Source organism: Prionailurus bengalensis, chromosome B1 (genome assembly GCF_016509475.1).
Source record: "Prionailurus bengalensis isolate Pbe53 chromosome B1, Fcat_Pben_1.1_paternal_pri, whole genome shotgun sequence".
NCBI lineage: Eukaryota > Metazoa > Chordata > Mammalia > Carnivora > Felidae > Prionailurus > Prionailurus bengalensis.
This window is the reverse complement of record NC_057344.1, coordinates 86,917,217-86,936,269: the sequence shown is the minus strand read 5'-3', so window position 1 is coordinate 86,936,269 and position 19,053 is coordinate 86,917,217.

Genomic DNA, 19,053 nt, shown 5'->3' with positions numbered 1-19,053 from the left:
TTTTTAAATCTTTAAATTTTATGGTCACAACAAACTATTCCTCCTCAGTATGAAAAATAAATTAAATATTGAAAAATACCTTGTCTCTCTCCCTCAGTTGTGGAAAGAATAGTTCAATAAGGTTTTTTTTTTTACCCTAAATACTTTTATTTTGAGTTTGAGACTTTGCACATTGAAAATAGTAAGCTTGCATATAAAGCTATTACATGAATGGAATGTAAGCCATGAACTTTGAAGGGTGCACATTCACTGATTCTGATAGATTGACGTCCTTGATAATTCTAGAGGTAATTAAGCCAAAAGATGATTGTACTTAGAATATTTTCAGAACGTGGTAAATCAATGAACTATGTTATCTAGTGTAGTTTAGGATTTTTGTTTAATCATTACGGTGGTCCTAACTGGATAATCTAATTATAAAAATAAGATAATTCTATTAAATGAAATAACTGAAAGTAATAATTTTAGAAAATGATTACTCAATTTTAAATATTAGAGCTTAAGGAAAAACAGGTTGGCTTTATCTGTGTCTAGGGAGATTAATCCACTTTCTTATCTTGCTAGAATTAAAAATGGTTTGAATTTAAATTAATGTTGCTTTGTAACTATTTTTATAGTAAAACAATGACAACTGTGCTAATTGTGGTGGGTGTAGCAGTTTTTTAAAGAAGGGAATCTGTTTATTGCTTTTAAAACATTTTCTGAAGTGTGGGAAGAAAGTTTACAAACTTTCCACACACATTTCTGTTTTTAAGTGCTGTTAATAATGGTTAAAAAAATTATTTAACTTTATTTCTTTTTTTAAGAACTTAGTAACAGGTATCCTTTACAGTTCTGTGAAAGGACTTAGTTTTTCACTTTAATATTTATTAATTTTGAAATATTTGTATCTCATTTGTAATGATTTACTGTTTTAATTTTTTCTACATATGTTTTTATTTTTTAAAAGAGCATACTTATCAGTTGGGGGATAAAGCTTTTAGATATTTTCCAAAATATTTATAAAACATTTCATTGTTGAGAAATCACTTCCAGAATGGTGGCTATCAAACAAATAATTACAAATTTTTAAAGCACAAGTCACACATTTTGTAACTCCTACGTGAATTTATTTTAACTGTGACCTTTAATTGAAAACATCAGATATGTTTTGGAAAAGTCTTAATTTGAGAACACTGAAGGAAGCTAATTCAGAATCTAATGTAGTTAGCTATTAATGATGATGCTTTATTGACAGTATATTGCTAATATGTTTCCTCACGAAATCTAAAGTTAAATAATTTCATTGTGGAATAGTGTCACTGTAATGTTTCCCTTATGAAGTTCAATAAACCAGGTTTGCCATAAAGAAATTGTGTTTTATTCCCTTTGTTTGGTTGTTAGGATGATTGCAGAATAAAACAAAAAAATTTGTTTTTCCCCCCCTGGCCTCCAGGTAATTATACATTAGTATAATACATTAGAAACAAAAACTAACCTATTGGAAATCTATTTGGAACTACATTTGGGGTTAAAGAACTTTTCAAAAAGGGGCACCAGGGTGGCTCAGTCAGTTAAACATCCGACTTCGGCTCAGGTGATGATCTCATGACGCACGAGTTCAAGCCCCACGTCGGGCTCTGTGCTGATGGCTCAGAACCTGGAGTCTGCTTTGGATTCTATGTCTCTCTCTCTCTCTGCCCCTCCCCCACTTGAGCTCTGTCTGACTCTCTCAAAAATAAATAAACATTAATAAACAAATAAAAGACTTTTCAGTAAAAACCCTAAATATTAAAATTGGTTGATAGGGTAGGTTTCTACTTTGTATGGCTGAGTAATCAACTTATTTTAAGAACACTTCAGGGCAAACAGCAGATACTGTAAGAGTGATCAACATCTCTAGATCTTGAGGCAGAACAATTTAACAGAATGAATAATTATATATGAGAAAAAAGAGAAGGAAGTGCATTGTAGGTATAAGATTGCAATTTCTACATTCAAGTCACTGATTCAGGCCCTTTAGGAGAGTGTAGATGGGGACTTGGGGTCTCTGAAGTTGATACTACTTTACCTGGTCAGTTTATTTCACACATAAGTTATTCTTCTGTTGAAACAGAAAATAACATTCTTCATGAAAGACTGCTTTCTTAATCAGATATTAAAACAGTAAGTTGGTCAAGTCTTTCGGGGGCAAATTTGCAGAGCCTATGTAGCAAGAACTAATTGATTTGAATAATCTGATTTATCAAACATTTGTTAAGTACTTGCCATATGTTTTTCAGTTGTGTTGGGCATTGAGCTATGTAAACGAATAAGACTATGTCCTTGAACTTATAAAATAATATATAAATGAGCGGGAATTCTATACGATAATATGGTAAATGTAATCAAGGAGACAACTACTTAGGACAATGAACACAGAGAATGGAGCCATGTTTTGACTTTGATGCAGGGGAGTGAGTGCGGTTAAATGAAGGGCTGGTGAGAACAGTGGGAAACGAGGCTGTCAAGACAGGTTGTGGTTGAGCCGCCATGTTGTCATGTACTGGGTAGGGGGGTAGATTAGGACTGACTTTGGTGCAGGTATCAGAAACTCTGTTTGAACTAGCCACGTAGCGCAGATTTATTGAGAAGGGTTTGACTTGTCCCACTGGACTCCAGGACAGGGATGCAGCTGGACTCAAAGAAAAGCTGGGATTGAGCACTCAGTTTCCTAACTCTGGGCTCAAGCTTCTCTGCACATCCTCATTCTCTCTCTTTTATAACTGGATTTCTCCCCTTTCCTGGTTCAGTTGGCACAAAATGTGGACACTGATTGCTTCTGAACTTTTGTATGCTGCAGGCATTCAAAGAGAGATGAACTGATTGTCAGTCCTGAGTCGATATTTCTGGAATGGACTGTTTTTGGCCTGGCTAATGTTAGATACCCAGCCCAGGACCAATAGCCTAAAAGAAAAAAAAAAAAAATCAACTAGATCATTTCCATATTTGGATATTTGGCGGGGGGGAGGCGGATTTTGGAGAAGGAAAGGAAAAAAGGATAGCCACATGAAAACATTTGAGCCTTACTATAAAGGCAATGGATAACTAAAGTGTTAAAGCAAAGTGGTGAGTGGGACCATCAGATTTATGCTAGAAATTCCAGTAGCAATGGGAAGGGTATGTAGGAATGAAGCCATGGTGGCCAGGTAGTTTACCATAGAACCTAAAAAAGAGGTTTCACTGGGACATTGACAAAAGAATATAGATTGGAGACGCTTCAGGGTTAAAATCCCCAGGAGTTGAAGACTAAATATAAGTTGTTAAGGCTAAGGTAATAAATTTAATTTCACAAAGCTGTTAGTATAGTTCTTCTCCAGAGCTACACACTGCATTCATGTATGTAGCTAGATGTTTTTAAAATGAATGTTTTTAGCCTTATTTTTTGGATTATTGTATTGCTTTACTTTGCCTATATCAAAAGTTTGATTCCTGTGATCTGTCATTTCCGTATGTATTTTTCAAAATTTTGAGTCAGATGAAACTTCTCATTTAAAATTATTAACTTAATACCCTGATGCTATTAGTTGTTTATACTTTTTAAAAAAGTATTTATTTATTTTTTTATTTATTTAAAAAAATTTTTTTTCAACGTTTTTATTTTATTTTTGGGACAGAGAGAGACAGAGCATGAACGGGGGAGGGGCAGAGAGAGAGGGAGACACAGAATCGGAAACAGGTTCCAGGCTCTGAGCCATCAGCCCAGAGCCTGACGCGGGGCTCAAACTCCCGGACCGCGAGATCGTGACCTGGCTGAAGTCGGACGCTTAACCGACTGCGCCACCCAGGCACCCCTATTTTTTTAAAGTTTATTTATTTATTTTGAGAGAGAGAGAGGGAGCGGGAGGGAGAGAATCCCAAGCAGGCTTTGCACTGTCAATGTGGAGCCCTACTCCGGGCTCAAACTCATGAACGGCGAGATCATGACCTGAGCTGAAACCGAGTCGGACACTCAACTGACTGAGTCACCCCAGCCACCCAGGCACTTTGAAAGAATTTAACTTTAATTACAGCAGATTTTGTGTATTTTTCTTGGAGTCCTGGAGCATTCTTTAAGTACTAAAACAAACATTGAATTTTCATTTTGGTACTTATTCCATAGAATTAACAGAATGTACAAAAGCATTTCATTACTTCTCTTAGCTCCTCAATCCTTTGAGAGTTTTATTTATCTATAAAATATGGCAAGGGCTTCTTTTTGATTAGATTTTCCACAGAAGGTACATTCACATGGTTCGGGATTCGGACCATGTACAAACGAGTAAACAGTGAAGTCTCCTTCCCAGTCCTCTCAGCCCCCTGGTTCTTCCATCACAAACAACCAGGATCATAAATTTGTTGTTGGTTTACATAACAACAAAATATCCTGAAGATGAGTTTATACTAAAATATATAGGCATCATTCTCACTTAGGCCTCATGGAATTCTTTTAGCCATAATTTATTTAGACAGCCCTCTCTATTGGTGGACATTTAGGTTGTTTCCAGTCTTTTGCTATTACAGACAGCATTGAAATGAGTAATCTTTTACATAAATCACTTTGTATAAGTGTGAATATATCTGAAGGGCAAATTCCTAGAAGTGGCATTGCTAGATGAAAGGTCTATGCATTTGTGGGTGGGATTTCCTTTTTTTAAATTTTTTAATATTTATTCATTTTTGAGAGAGAGAGGGAGAGAGCGAGCCTGAGTGGGGGATGGGCAGAGAGAGGAGGGCAGAGGATCCAAAGCAGGCTCCATGCTGACAGCAGTGAGCTCGATGTGGGGCTCCAACTCACGAACCATGAGATCATGACCTGAGCTGAAGTCAGACGCTTGATCGACTGACCTACCCAGACACCCCACCGGTGGAATTTCTAATTGCCCTCCTCAGAGGTTGCACTGGCAATGGGAAGAGTCATTGTTTCCTTACACTCTCACCAACGCAGTCTGTTCTCAAAGTTTTTGATCTTTGCAGATCGATAGTGAAAATTTGCATTTCTCTTATTGTGAATAGGATTGAATATCTTTTTAATAGTCATTTATATTTCCTTTTCTGTTGAATTGTCTGTTCATATCCTTTGTCCTTTTTTTTTTTCTTTTTACTGATTTGTAGGAATACTTTATATATTGGGGAAATTAACTTTTTTTGTGATAGGTGTTTTAAATCTTTTTTTCTAGTGTGCTCTTTGCCAATTGAATGTTTATAATGGTTTTGGCATGAATATAATAATTTTAATTTGTCAAACCTAACAGTCTTTTTTATGATTTTAGTTTTGTGTCCCAATTAGAAAAACCTTCTGTGTTTCGGGATAAGAATTCTCCCATGGTTTCTTGTAGTACTTTTATAGTTTTTTTTTTTCCACGTATAAATGTTTGATCCATTTGAAATTTATTTCAGTGAAACATGAGATGTGAATCCAACTTTTTCTTTTTAGATGACACCTACTTGGTCTAACACTGTGTTTTGAATAATCTATCCTTTCCCCTTGAACTTGAGGTGCCAACTTGGTTATTTCCTAAATTCTGTATGTATTTCGGCTTATTGCTGGATCTTCCCTGTTGTTCCATTCATCTACCTATTCATGTGCCATTTGTTTTAATAATTATAGGATATTATTTTAAAATCTGGTAGGATTAGTTCTGCTTTTATTATCTTTTTCCAAAGTTTTCATGCTTGTTGCTTATTTTTCCAACTCAGAATGAGTTTAAGATCGAAAGCCAAAACAACAAGAAAATCCTACTAGTGTTTTTTATTAAATCTATGTTCAACTTTGAGGTTAAAGAGAATTGCTAGCTTTATGCTTTGAGCCTTCCTGTTCAAGGTCATGTTGGGTCTTCCCATTTGTTCCACTGTTGTTTTGTATCCCTCTGGAGCAATTAGGGATTTTTTTTCATACTGCTATTCCTCATCTCTTGAGAGGTTTATTTTTTTTTAATCTTTAAAATTATTTATTTAGTTAGTTATTTTTTACTTTCTATAATTTATTTATTTTTTATAATTTACATCCAAGTTAGCACATGGGGCAATAATAATTTCAGGAGTAGATTCCTTAAGCCCCTTACCCATTTAGCCCATTCCCCTCCCACAACCCCTCCAGCAACCCTCCGTTCCCCATATTTAAGAGTCTCTGCCACAACACCTGGGCATTTCTCTTGGCTGCTGTTTTTCCTGTCTTTGTAGTGTCATAAACCAGACAAGAGGCACTCTTTAAGCCTTTGCCCTTATTCCTCTGTTTTTTTTTTTTTTCCTGGCTGAACAGTATTTCCCTTTATGATCTCCTCTTCAGAAGGCACTTGATTACCCAAACCCGCTTTGCAGGGCCTTGACTGCCCCTGAATTCCTTTAGAGGTACCAGTGACACACCCAATAAACATGGCCAAATCCAAATGCATAAACCTCCTCCCACAAACTTATATTTTCTCCTTTGTTTCCTCCAAACCTCCAGGTTCTACCTGAGGCTCCCCTTTCCCTCATCTCCCACATCTAGTCTCCCACCCAGATCTGTTGTTTGCACTGCCTTTTACCCTTGTGTTTTTTCTCTTCTTTCCGAGACAAGTCGCAGGTAGACCCCGAGGTCCTACCACATGGGGATTGAATCCCAGATATTCTAATGGTGAAATCTGTCACTGCCTCCACGTCCCCTCATCTTTAAAAGGGGGCTGACAGGGGCCCCTGGGTGGCTCAGTCAGTTCAGCATCCAACTTCGGCTCAGGTGACGATCTCACGTTCATTGGTTTGAGTGCATCTAGCCTTGTTCTGACAGTGAAAAGCCTGCTTGGGATTCTCTGTCTCTGCCCCTCCCCACCCCTCTCAAAAATAAATAAACATTAAAAAACGTTTTTCAAAAGAGGGCTGACAATAACAAGATGGCCACTGTGAGAATGAAATGGGTTACGACTGTGTGATATCTATTGTTACATAACAATGTTGTCCAAGACTTAGTAGATAAAACCACAATCACTTGTTGTCTCTCACTGTTGTGGTGGGTCAGGAATAGACAGTGGTCCAGCCAGGCAGTTCTGGCTTGGGTCTTTCTCAAGGCAGAGCAGGGGGGACCCTAGGCCCACATTTGGGCTGGCACAGCTGGTGCTCATCTGGCATCACTCTCTCTCTCTCTGGAATCTCTGCATGGTGGCCTCAAGGGAGCCAGGCTTCTTATACGGTGGCCAAGGACACCCAAACTAAGTGGCCCAAGACAAACCTGCAGAAGCCCTAGGGGGTTTCTAACTTAGCTCAGAAGTCCTGCCCTAGTCACAAAAACCTGCCTGGGCTTAAGGGGAGGAGATATAAACTCTGAGTGTGCATGGAGGCCTGTTAAGCTTATGGACTTAAAAAAAAAAAAAAAACCAGGGGCGCCTGGGTGGCGCAGTTGGTTAAGCGTCCGACTTCAGCCAGGTCACGATCTCGCGGTCTGTGAGTTCGAGCCCCGCGTCCGGCTCTGCGCTGATGGCTCAAAGCCTGGAGCCTGTTTCCGATTCTGTGTCTCCCTCTCTCTCTGCCCCTCCCCCGTTCATGCTCTGTCTCTCTCTGTCCCAAAAATAAATAAATGTTGAAAAAAAAATGTTAAAAAAAAAACAAAAACAAAAAAAACCCAAAACATCACAGTGAGTGACCATAAAAATGTTTTATGCTATTTGGATGATTCAGTGGTTATCTCACGACACAGTAATTAAAAGACTTATCAAAGTGAAAGACGCACCACACATTTTTCTTTCACAAAGAGACGTGGTTCAAATTGTTGATCACTTCTATAGTACAAGCGTCTGAATGTATTTCATACCAAGAAATACATTTCCTACTTAATAGTTATTTTTAGGAACACCAACACCCTTAATCTCTCTTCCTAATTGCTGTTTGGAAATGTTTCCATCTGGTATGCTTTTGTTTCTAAAGTCTTTGTCACCTATAAAAATGCTATCTCAACATTTTGTTCCAACTGGTCTGGAGGGTTAAGCTTACACATTCCTTGTTTGCTGACCTAAACCCGGTAGTTTGTAGCAGAACTAATCTACTTCCCTTGAGATCCCACAGACGCTGGCCTTGAGGAACAAAGAGCCAGACTTTCTGGAAGTTAAGGTCTGACTGCACTTTAAAACAGCTGCCACTGGCCATGGTATCCTCAATAAAAGACACCTGGGAGCCTTGATTCTTGCATGGAAGTGGAGAGGGTGGGGAGTCTGGACTGCCTCACCAGGAGGCTGTTTATTGGGCTGCAGAAGTATCCTTTACTGAAACACCTGGGAGCCTTGATTACTGGCAGATCAGAGTAATCTGGAAGCCTTGTCAAGTAAATGATTAACTGTGGAGCACTAGTTTCTCTTGCAAGTAGCCCCCTCACCATTTCCTGTTACTTTCCCCTTAAAAGCCCCCTGCTTGGGGTGCCTGGGTGGCTCAGTTGGTTGAGCGTCTGACTTCAGGTTCAGTTCAAGAGTTTGAGCCCCACATTGGTTTCTGTGCTGATGGTTCAGAGCCCAGAACCTGCTTTGGATTCTGTGTCTCCCTCCCTCTCTGCCCCTCCCCTTCTTTCTCTCTCAAAAATAAATAAACGTACAAAAAAAATTAAAAGCCCCCTGCTTCACCTGGACTGAGAAGATGGTCTTTGGGATGTTAGTCTGTTATCTTCTTTAGTATTGGCTTTCAAGCGGCCAGCAGTCACTAAATTTGGACCTGGTCCTCTGTCCAGTAACTTTTTTTATTCTATTCTATTTTAAGAGGGAGAGAGAGGGGGCACAAGTGAGAGAGGAGCAGAGAGAGAATGGGGAGGGGGGCAGAGGGGGAGAGAGAGAGAGAGAGAGAGAGAGAGAGAGAGAGAAGAGCTCACCGGAAGCAGGGCTATTGTTCCAGAAGCAGGACTTGTGCTCACCGGATGCAGGGCTCATGCTCACCTCAAGAGAGGCTCCAGCTCACCCCAAGTGGGGCACAAGCTCACCCCAAGTGGGGTTTGATTTCACCCAATGTGGGACCCAAACTAACCATTAGATCAGGACCTGAGCCAAAGTCAGATGCTTCACGACTGAGCTGCCCAGGTGCCCTGCCCAGTAACAATTTTAAAAGCTAGAATTTCCCATTCTGTTTACGAATCCTCCAAACTAGGACTTACCCTGGGCTATGGATCCATTTGTTAAAAATATAAACAACATCCAGTTAGTTTGCAAGAACAAAATGGGGAGATGGAAATCTAGCAAATGAATTTCGGTAAAAACCTTTGCATAGTTGACAGATGGAATTGAAAACTCGGCAGCAGGGTTTAATAAGCCTGGTCATGATGTCCTTCTATTTGGACCCAAGAATCTTTGTGAGGTTGTTTTTTTTTTTTTCCTTTTTTCTTTTTGTCTCCGATAGTCATTGCAAGTATCAACATAAACTGGATTTAGAAATAGATCTTCGCCTTGCTTAATCAGGAAGTATTAGACAAAGATCTTCAAAATAATAAAGCATATTTATTATTAGCAAAATAGGCCTTTGTATGTGGGTGACAGAGAATAAAAAGGTTTTGTGTGGTTAAGTAAAATCAAATACTTTTTTTTTAAAGATTTTTTTAAATGTTTATTTATTTTTGAGAGAGAGTGCAAGTGGGGGGAGGGGGACAGAGGATTCAGAGCAGGATCTGGGCTGACAGCAGAGAGCCAGACGTGGGGCTCCAGCTCACAAACTGGGAGATCATGACCTGAGCCCAAGTTGGCGGCTCAACCCACTGAGCCATCCAGGCACCCGTAAAATAATTCTTTAAAAACAGTCTTTGTTTCACTTCATCCCTTAAGTTTCTGTTTTGTGTACGTTTCTTGCTATCAGTACAGTCTGTGATTATAATTTTAGGTGAACCAGTAAACGTGCATTGGAAGCGCTGGCTCACATGCTTCTCCTGATAAGGATGTAGGGTCTCAAGAGTTGGAAAACCACTGACGTGAACACTCTGCCAGCGGGTTGGAAAACGACCTGCCCAGACGGCGCGCCGCAAGGTGTCTCCAGCTTCTTGGCTTTGTGGCTAGGAGCCTCTACTGCGTGGAAAGGGGCGGAGTCAGGAGGCCCTGCTTCAGGGTCCCTGGTGAGCGTGCTCTGTTCCGTCCCTCCCTCCTGGAAGGAGGAGGAACAAGTTTTTCATTAATTCTGCTTAGAGCAGCCTTGATTACGTATTGTCTCCACATCTTCACAGTATCTAGTATTTGACTGTCATTTGTTTCCTCCACAATCACCCTCGTTCCCAAAGTGTTCGCCATTTAGAAATCACTCATATTCTTAAGTGATTCCTCTTGATTCTATAATAATTTGGCTCCAAGGGCTTTCAAGAGGAAAAAATTTCCTGATGTGATGGTTGAGTCATGCTTGGTGAAAATGAGCAATTCATTCCCAACACGCGCTGTAGTAACATTACATTAAGACTTTGCGGAGGACATGTGTCTTCTGGGAGTTTTGTTACATGGAAGTAAAAATGAAGTCACTCTGCTTTTAACTCCTTTGCTAAGCTTAACAAAACAAAGCAGCATTTCTTAATTTAAAGATGATAATGAACTCAAAGTAGAAGTCCTCATTTTCCTCTCTTGTATCCTGATGGCAAGGAAGTTCCAGTTCCAGCTGAATCTTGGCAAGACTCCTACAAGCCATGTTACACTGCTTGGACTCAGTTTCCCAATCTGCAAAACGGGATCAGTAAAACCTGCCCCCTTTATGCCTTAAAACAGTTATTATTAGATTGACTTATACTAATGAAATCTACTTAGCATCAGTGGGACTTCATTCTGCATCTGACAAAGCAGTTTCTAATCCAAACTTCCATCTTGTCTCACGTCTCCCTTCATATCCAAATTTCCTACACCCAGAATCTTTTTTTGGCCTTATGAACTGAATTCAAATTAGATACCCTTGATTTCAGATAGCCTCCAAGAAACAAAACACTCAAAAAACCGCTGAACTCTTCTAAACCATGGGCCCCCATCTGGAGTCTCTGAACAGAGTGCAGAAGCTTGCCCAGACTACCTCTGGGGCACGTGGGTGGGTCAGTCTGTTGAGCATCAGATTTTGGCTCAGATCATGATCTCGTGGTTTGTGAGTTCGAGCCCCACATCGGGCTCTCAGTGTGACGTCCGCTTCGGATCCTCTATACCCCTTTCGCTGCCCCTCCCCCTCTTGTGTTTTTTTCTCTCTCTCTCTGTCCCTCAAAAATAAAATAAACATTAAAAAAAGAAGAAGAAGCTTGCTCAGACTACCTCTTGTTATTTCTTAAAGGTTTTTTCCCTCCGAGGAGACCCATTAACGCCGGGCTCCATAGGGAGGAAACCGATGTCTCTTAGAAGCAGCTTTTCTTTCTCACCCTTGCTTCCTCTCTGAGCTTCAGGACTTCTCACGTCAGTCCAGTTTTTGGAACTTGGACAACAGTAGCTGCCTCAGGGAGGAGGAGGTTCTGGGCTAAGTCTGTTTCTATCTTGGAGGCTGCCTGCTGAGTCACCCTCTCCTATCCTGCCCCCAGCAAGCTCTCTTTATCCATTGGGCAGCATTCCCACCATGCCGAGGACTAAGGAACTTCCCCAAAACCTACAAACATTACTGAGACCTTAAAAAAAAAAAAAAAAAAAGAGGATTGACCTCAAAACATAAGAATAAAATTAAGAAACATTTAATTAAATGTCTACAAACTAAAAATTATACTTATATTATTAATTGATAAATGTTCATATTCATAAAATAGTAAAATTATATTTGAAAACAATTAGGACATTAGATTATTTCCCTTTAAAAGGCCCATGTGCCATGTTTGCTGAGAAACTGATGACACATTAAATTGTTTACTCGGAGCTAAATCATTTTTAAAAGTTTTCAGAAAAGCAGTACTAGGTGTACATTTTCACATTTTTGATATGTGTAATGAGACCTTCAAAAGACTGAATGCTTGGAAATTAGAATACCGACTATGTGCTAGATGTTATTAGGCAAAGGTTGTTCATTTCCTTAGTTATGTGAATGGTACTAAGGTTTAGTGGGAGAATCTTAGGAGACACTTATGGAAATATTTAGGGGTGAAGTGTCCTGATGTCAGCAACTTGCTTTCAAAATGTTCTGCAAGATAGTAACAACTATATGGGGGAAAGGAGGAGGAACCTTATGAAGATTTGAAGGAAAAGTATTCCAGGCACAGGGGGAAAGCCGTATACACAAAGGCCCTGAGGCAGGACTTAATAGCACTGGGTCCCGTCTAGCTAAATTTTTGTTATTGTTAATTTGGTGAGAATGAAATAGGCCCTTATGATTTGTATTAACCCGCTCATAAGAAGCAACTTTTCATGTATTTATTTTCTGTCGCTCCCTGGTGGTCTAGTGGTTAGGATTCGGCGCTCTCATGTATTTATTTTCTGTGTACTTCATTTTCTGTGAAAGTCTTGTCAAGCCTTTTGCCTAGTTTCTCTTGGGTTCTTTGTCTTTTTCTTATTGATTGTAGGAATTATTAATATATTCTGAATATGACTCCGTTGCCCATTATATGTGAATCAAATATGTTCTCTGTATTTATGGATTCTCTTTTCATTCTTTTTATGTGTCTTTCAAAGAACAGGTGTTCTTAGTTTTAATATAGCTGGTTTATCAGTCATTTTATTTACAGTGTGTTTTTGTGTCTTGGGTAAAAATATTTTTTCTTATCCTGAAGCAAAAAGAGATGTTCCATTTATCTTATTCTAGATGTTTTATGGTTGTGTTTTGCATGTTGAAGTTTTTAATCCACCTAGAATTGAGTTTTATATAGTATGAGCTAAGGATCCAATTTTGCATTTTTTTTCTTTCTGTCTAAATATCTTATTATTTGGGCACCATTTAGTTAAGTAGCCCACCCTTTTCCTTCTGATCTGTGGTGATGACTCTTTATCAATAAAGACACCATTTATGTGTCTGTTCCTGGGCTGATGCTACACATCCTTAGTTTCTAGAGGTTTTATTTCTTGACATTTAGTAGGATGAGTCTTTCACCTTACTCTTCAGCCAGAGCCTCATTTATTTCTGGGCCTTTGTTTTTCTACTTAAGTTTTATTTTTATTTTATTTTATTTTATTTTTTAATTTTTTTTCAACGTTTATTTATTTTTGGGACAGAGAGAGACAGAGCATGAACGGGGGAGGGGCAGAGAGAGAGGGAGACACAGAATCGGAAACAGGCTCCAGGCTCCAGGCTCTGAGCCATCAGCCCAGAGCCTGACACGGGGCTCGAACTCACAGACCGCGAGATCGTGACCTGGCTGAAGTCGGACGCTTAACCGACTGCGCCACCCAGGCGCCCCATCTACCTAAGTTTTAGAGTTAATTTGTCAAATTCTATGAAAAATCCTGTTGGAATCTTAACTGAGATGCTTTGAAGTTATCAATCAATGTAGGGGAATTGCCATATTAACAATGTTGACTCTTCATGTCCAAGAATATGGTAAATCTTTCTGTTTGTTTAGGTATTCTTTTATGTCTTTGAATAAAGTTTTACAATTATCTTCTTAAAGGACTTGATTTATTTCTAGGAATTTCCTTTTGTTGCTTTTTAAAGATATCTTTAAATCTTCACTTTTTAATTTCTTGTTGCTAATGTATAGAAATACAATTGATTTTTTGCATGTTGGTTTTACCTAGGAACCAAGTGAAATCTTTATTAATTCTAATTATTTATTTGTAGATTCTTTTTGGTGTTCTACATAAGTAATCGATCACCTGCAAATAAGAACACTTTTTAAAAAAATTATTTCTAATTCCTATATAGTTTTTACCTTTATCTTGTTTTATTGCCCGGGTCAAGATGTTCAACACAACATTAAATAAGGGAGGTGAAGCTGACGTACATATCTTGTTCCTGGTCTTAAAGAATGCTTTTGACATTTTACTGCTAAAATGTTTACTCATACTGGTAAATATGAGGTCTGCTGTAGATTTTTTCACAGATATCTTTTCTGACATGTATTTTCTTTTTTTTTTTAATTTTTTTAAATGTTTTTATTTATTTTTGAGACAGAGAGAGACAGAGTATGAACGGGGGAGGGTCAGAGAGAGGGAGACACAGAATCCGAAACAGGCTCCAGGCTCTGAGCCGTCAGCACAGAGCCCGACGCAGGGCTCGAACTCATGGACCGCGAGATCATGACCTGAGCCAAAGTTGGATGCTTAACCGACTGAGCCACCCAGGCGCCCCTCTGACATGTGTTTTCTAACACCAGCAAGCAGTTCTCTAATTCTCAGCAGATGCTGGCAGAGTGCCCCACAAATTTTTTTTTTAAGATTTTATTTTTTTTTTTTAAGTCATCTCTACACCCAACGTGGGGCTTGAGCCCACAACCCTGAGATCAAGAGTCAACATGCTCCACCAGCTGAGCCAGCCAGTCGCCAAGGTGTCCCACAAATCAAACTCAATGCTGACACCACCTATCTAGAGATAGCATCAGATGCCACAGGTTTGGGGCTCAGTCCTGTCAGACTGCTCCCACTTCAGATGCTGAGCACAAGTCCGTGTTGTCACTGACTATAACTTGGAGTTCCCACCACATCTCCCTTGGGTTTAATTAATTTGCTAGAGCAGCTCACAGAACTCGGGAAAACCAGTTTACTCACCTGATTACGTAGGATATTAAAAGATACAAGTTTATTACATAGCATATTAAAGGATAGACTGAACAGCTGGATAAAGAGGTATACACAGAATGAGGTCCGGAAGGGTCCCGAACACAGGGGCTTCTGTCCCTGTGGAGTTTAGGGTGGGCCACCCTCTGGGCACGTGGATATGTCACATTCTCAGTCACCAACCTTGAATGAGAATACCGCATAGGTCAGGGATTTTTATGGAAGCTTTTTTAAATTATCACACAATTGATTAAATCATTGACCTTTGGTGCTGGAATGCAATCTCCAGCCCCTCTGTCCTCCCTAGACATCGGGCAATGGGATGGAAAGTTTCAACCGTCTAATCACCTGGTTGGTTCTGTGGGTGACAAGCTTCCATCCTCGGGTTACCTAGGCATTTTCCAAAAGTAGCCTCATTAGCCTCAGGAGGGGTGGTTGAAAGAGGCTGTTATTAATAACAAGACCCCCACTTCACCTTTACTGCTCTGAGCTAAGGGCAAAAGATCAGGTATTATTACACAAGATGCTCCTTTTGTTCCTATTACTTCGGAAATTCCAAGCGTTTGGGGAGCTTGAGCCAGAACTGTGGCTGAAGACCAGATATATATTTCTTATTATAAATCACAATATCACACACACACACACACACACACACACACCCTTTCCTCATTAAAGTCCCTCCAAGTTCACCTTCCTTGTTTTAAAGTTATAACTTTATTAATCTCTTCTATACTGGGCCGGTTGCCTTATATATGATCTCATTTACTCTTCACAATATCCCTTATGAAGTAGGTATTATTGCTTCTCCTAGAGAAGTTAAGACACTTTTCTAAAGTAATATTGCTAGAAAGAGATGGAGCTGTTTTTATTTATTTTTGAGAGAGAGAGAGAGAGAGAGAGAGAGAGACAGAACATGAGTAGGGGAGGGGCAGAGAGAGGAGACACAGAATCTGAAGCAGGTTCCAATCTCTGAGCTGTCAGCACAGAGCCCGATGTGGGGCTTGAACTCACAAACGAGATCATGACCTGAGACGAAGTCGGACGCTCAACCGACTGAGCCACCCAGGCGCCCCAAGGATAGTCTAACTTTGCGGGTTCTGCTTTCCCCAGAAATCTTTGCCGTCTAATCCTTGGGTTGAAAGCCATCCAGTATAGGGAACACTGTGGAGATGAATCAGAGCAGCTGATTTGAACAGAGGAGGCCTGTGAGGAGAGGAAGTAAAGAGAAATGGGAATTTAAATGGACAGTGAGATCCGCCTCACCTGGCATGAGATGCCGGATTTGCGGAAAGCAGGCATTTCCCCTTGATTGGCTGGGTCGCCCTCACACCCAACGTCTTCTCTCAAGATTCCCTCAAATGCCTACAGCCATGGCAATCCAGATAATTATGGGGTAACGGGGGCCGCTCTCAAACCAATCACAATTGCTCCCTTACTTCTGCTTTGTTTTTGCTACCAAGTTGGCCCCCCGATCACCCCTTCCTGGAAGCCATATCTCACCGTCATACATGTCCTGTGTTAAGCTGTTGTCACTCCTGCTGCAAACTCTTGTTTAGCCTCGCATTTCCTTTGATGAAGAAGCAAAATATAGGAAATGGAGATCCACAGGGAAGACTCATTCATTTGTGTAGCAAATGTTGATTGAGGGCCTCCTATGTCTCAGGAACCATGCAAGAGGCTAAGGGTATAGCCATAAACAAGAATGACAGAGGCTGCACCCCAGTGAGGCTCATGGTTTAGTGATGGAATACAAACAATGAAAAAGCAAACAAATATACAACATAACTGTGAATTGGGCTAAGGGATAACAATGAAAAAAACTGGGCAATGAATTAGAGGATAAATGGGCAGGATTACCAAGACGGAATGGTCAGGGAAGGCACCTTTAACACGAACTGTATGGCTTAAGAGCTGACTGTTGAAAGAGAGAGCAAGTCATACAAAGAGTGGGAGGAGGACACTGGGCAGAAGAAATCAGCAGGTGGAAAGCCCTGGTGCCAGGAAAATGCTTGGCAAGTTTGAGAAACAGAAGGTCTGGCTGGAGTACAGTGAAAGGGAGAATGGACTAAGTGACACTGAGAGGGAGGTGGGCCAGGCCATTGCAAATAGTTTGTGTTTATTCTAAGTACAGTGTAAAGTCATTGAGGGGTTTCAGCAGGGCAATGACATGATCTGCTTTACTATTTTAAAATAGCACTCTGGTCGCTGGGTGAAAGGCTGAGATGAAGGCAACATGCTTGTGGAGTGTCTCTCTTTTACATGGCTTTCCTGGAGGCTCCCCTCAGTGAGCCCCCACACTCCTCTAACATCTCATTGGCCAGAACCGGGTCAGGTGGTCAGTCTGCAAGAGATCCTTGAAAGGTGAATATTTTAGGCACAGGAAGGCAAAGGGAAAAATGGTTTGTGAATGGCTCTTGGGTAGCCAATCCAGTGTCTGTCACTGGGGCCGTCTGCATTATACTTAAACCTGTGAAGTAGTGGGGGCACTGGGCTCATTTATAAAGGGGAAACAGTGTTAAAGCATACAAAGCTCATAGGGCTTGAGTCCTGCTCTTTTGACATCAAATTCAATGCGCTTTTCTCACTACCTTTCCTCTTTCTGGGCTCTGCAAAAGGCTGACCCTGGTCATACATGTCCTGCTGTGTCTATGGATGAACCATTCTTCCAACTCTGTTCAACGGCCAGTGTACCTGAGCAATTCTCACGGCTGAATGGACAGCAATGGGGGATGCCAGGTTATCAGATCAGACTTTGGAATGGAAAGAAGCTTTTAAAAATGGAAAGAAAACACATAAAATAAAAAATAGTATCTTTGGTTATAGCAGGAAATGCTGTTCCACCAAACAGAAGGATGAGGTAGAAACATCCTGGGGTGTGGGGAAGACAATCCATTGGAGTGGGAGAAGGACCTTGAAACCTTGTGTTTGCATGGCAATAGATGATATAGACTTAGAGGTTTAGCATTGCTAGCATTTAATACATGAATTGACACTGGATGTCAGACAGGCACAGAAGCACCCTCAGAATCCATTCCCTTTCAGTGGATTGTGGCAATATGTGTTTACAAGTGCCTGCTTAAGGGGATATACTAGCAATATTATCTTAAATGGTAAACTACAATTCTTTGTGATGAGATTGGGACTGTCAATGAAATTCTACTTAGAAAAACAATGGCTATTAATCATATATATAGATATATATCTTCACAAGGCATTATAGATGATATGAAATGAATATCTAACATAGGTGCGTTTTTCCAGGTTAATGAACAGTCTTTTTCATGCATTCTTTTGTATTTTGTTTCCCTTTTAACCGGTTAGGATGGTAATCTTTCCCAAGTAATAACGGAGCCCCATGTTTTCTATTGTGAAAACTAAGTGACATAACTAATGGATAACTAATTAGACAACTAATGGATAACCAGAATCTCAATTTAGTCACAAGTAATGACGAATATGACTGTCACATCCATTCCAGCATGATCAGAGCATTTTCTCCCTGAAGGCAGATTGACAATCAGAAGATTGCTTTGGTGAGCAAGGAATGAGAACAAAGGGAGTTTTCACTTATATACATGTAATGCTTAATGCTATCTGATAGACCCGCTCACAACAGGGATTATTTTGCCAGTGGGACCAGGAAATTCAAGGAAGGCAATTACTTGGACAGAATTAGGATGAGTAATGGTTGCCTCCGGGACACTTGTTTTTTGATATGTTTATAGTCAACTTTCCCTTTTGAAATTTTATTTTTTCCTTTCACTTTTTTATTGTGGAGATTTGGAAACATATAAAAATGCACAGTATTAGAGAATGACCTCCCTCCCCACCATGTACCCATCATCCACTTTAGTCATTATTCACACAAGGTCAGTCTGGCTTTATTTACAACCCCGTCTACTTTCTTCACCTCTTGTACTGGAATTTGAAGTAAATTCCCAAATCCGGATCGTTTCTTAAGATATTTTATCAAATCAAGTCCTGCTGGTTTGGCAGCCATTTTTTTCTTTCTCTGGTGACTTTAGATATCTATGCTCTGATCTTAAAATGGCCCCCAAAGAGCCGTTTTTGAGTTCTTGGAGGAAGCCTATGTTTTGACAACAATTACCATCATCATTAGGCAGAGTACATTCCACTTACTTTTATCTTTCCTTAATCACGCAGGAGCCTCATTCTCAGATCCCTGGCAAGACTACACTGTGAAGCAGAAATGCCAGGCTTTCTGTGTACTGCCCGGGGACCTGACCCACATACAGGATCTCTGGGATTGGGGCCCAAGAGTCTACACAATTAACAAATTCCCAGGTGACCCTGCTCGCTGAGTTGGAAAAGCAGTGGTTGAGTATTTTGTGACAGGTTGTTAAAGTACACAGGGTTGTTGTTTTTTTTTTTTTTTTTTTTAGTTCATTTATTTATTTTGAGAGAGACAGAGACAGCGTGAGATGGGGAGGGGCAGAGAGACAGGGAGAGAGAGAAT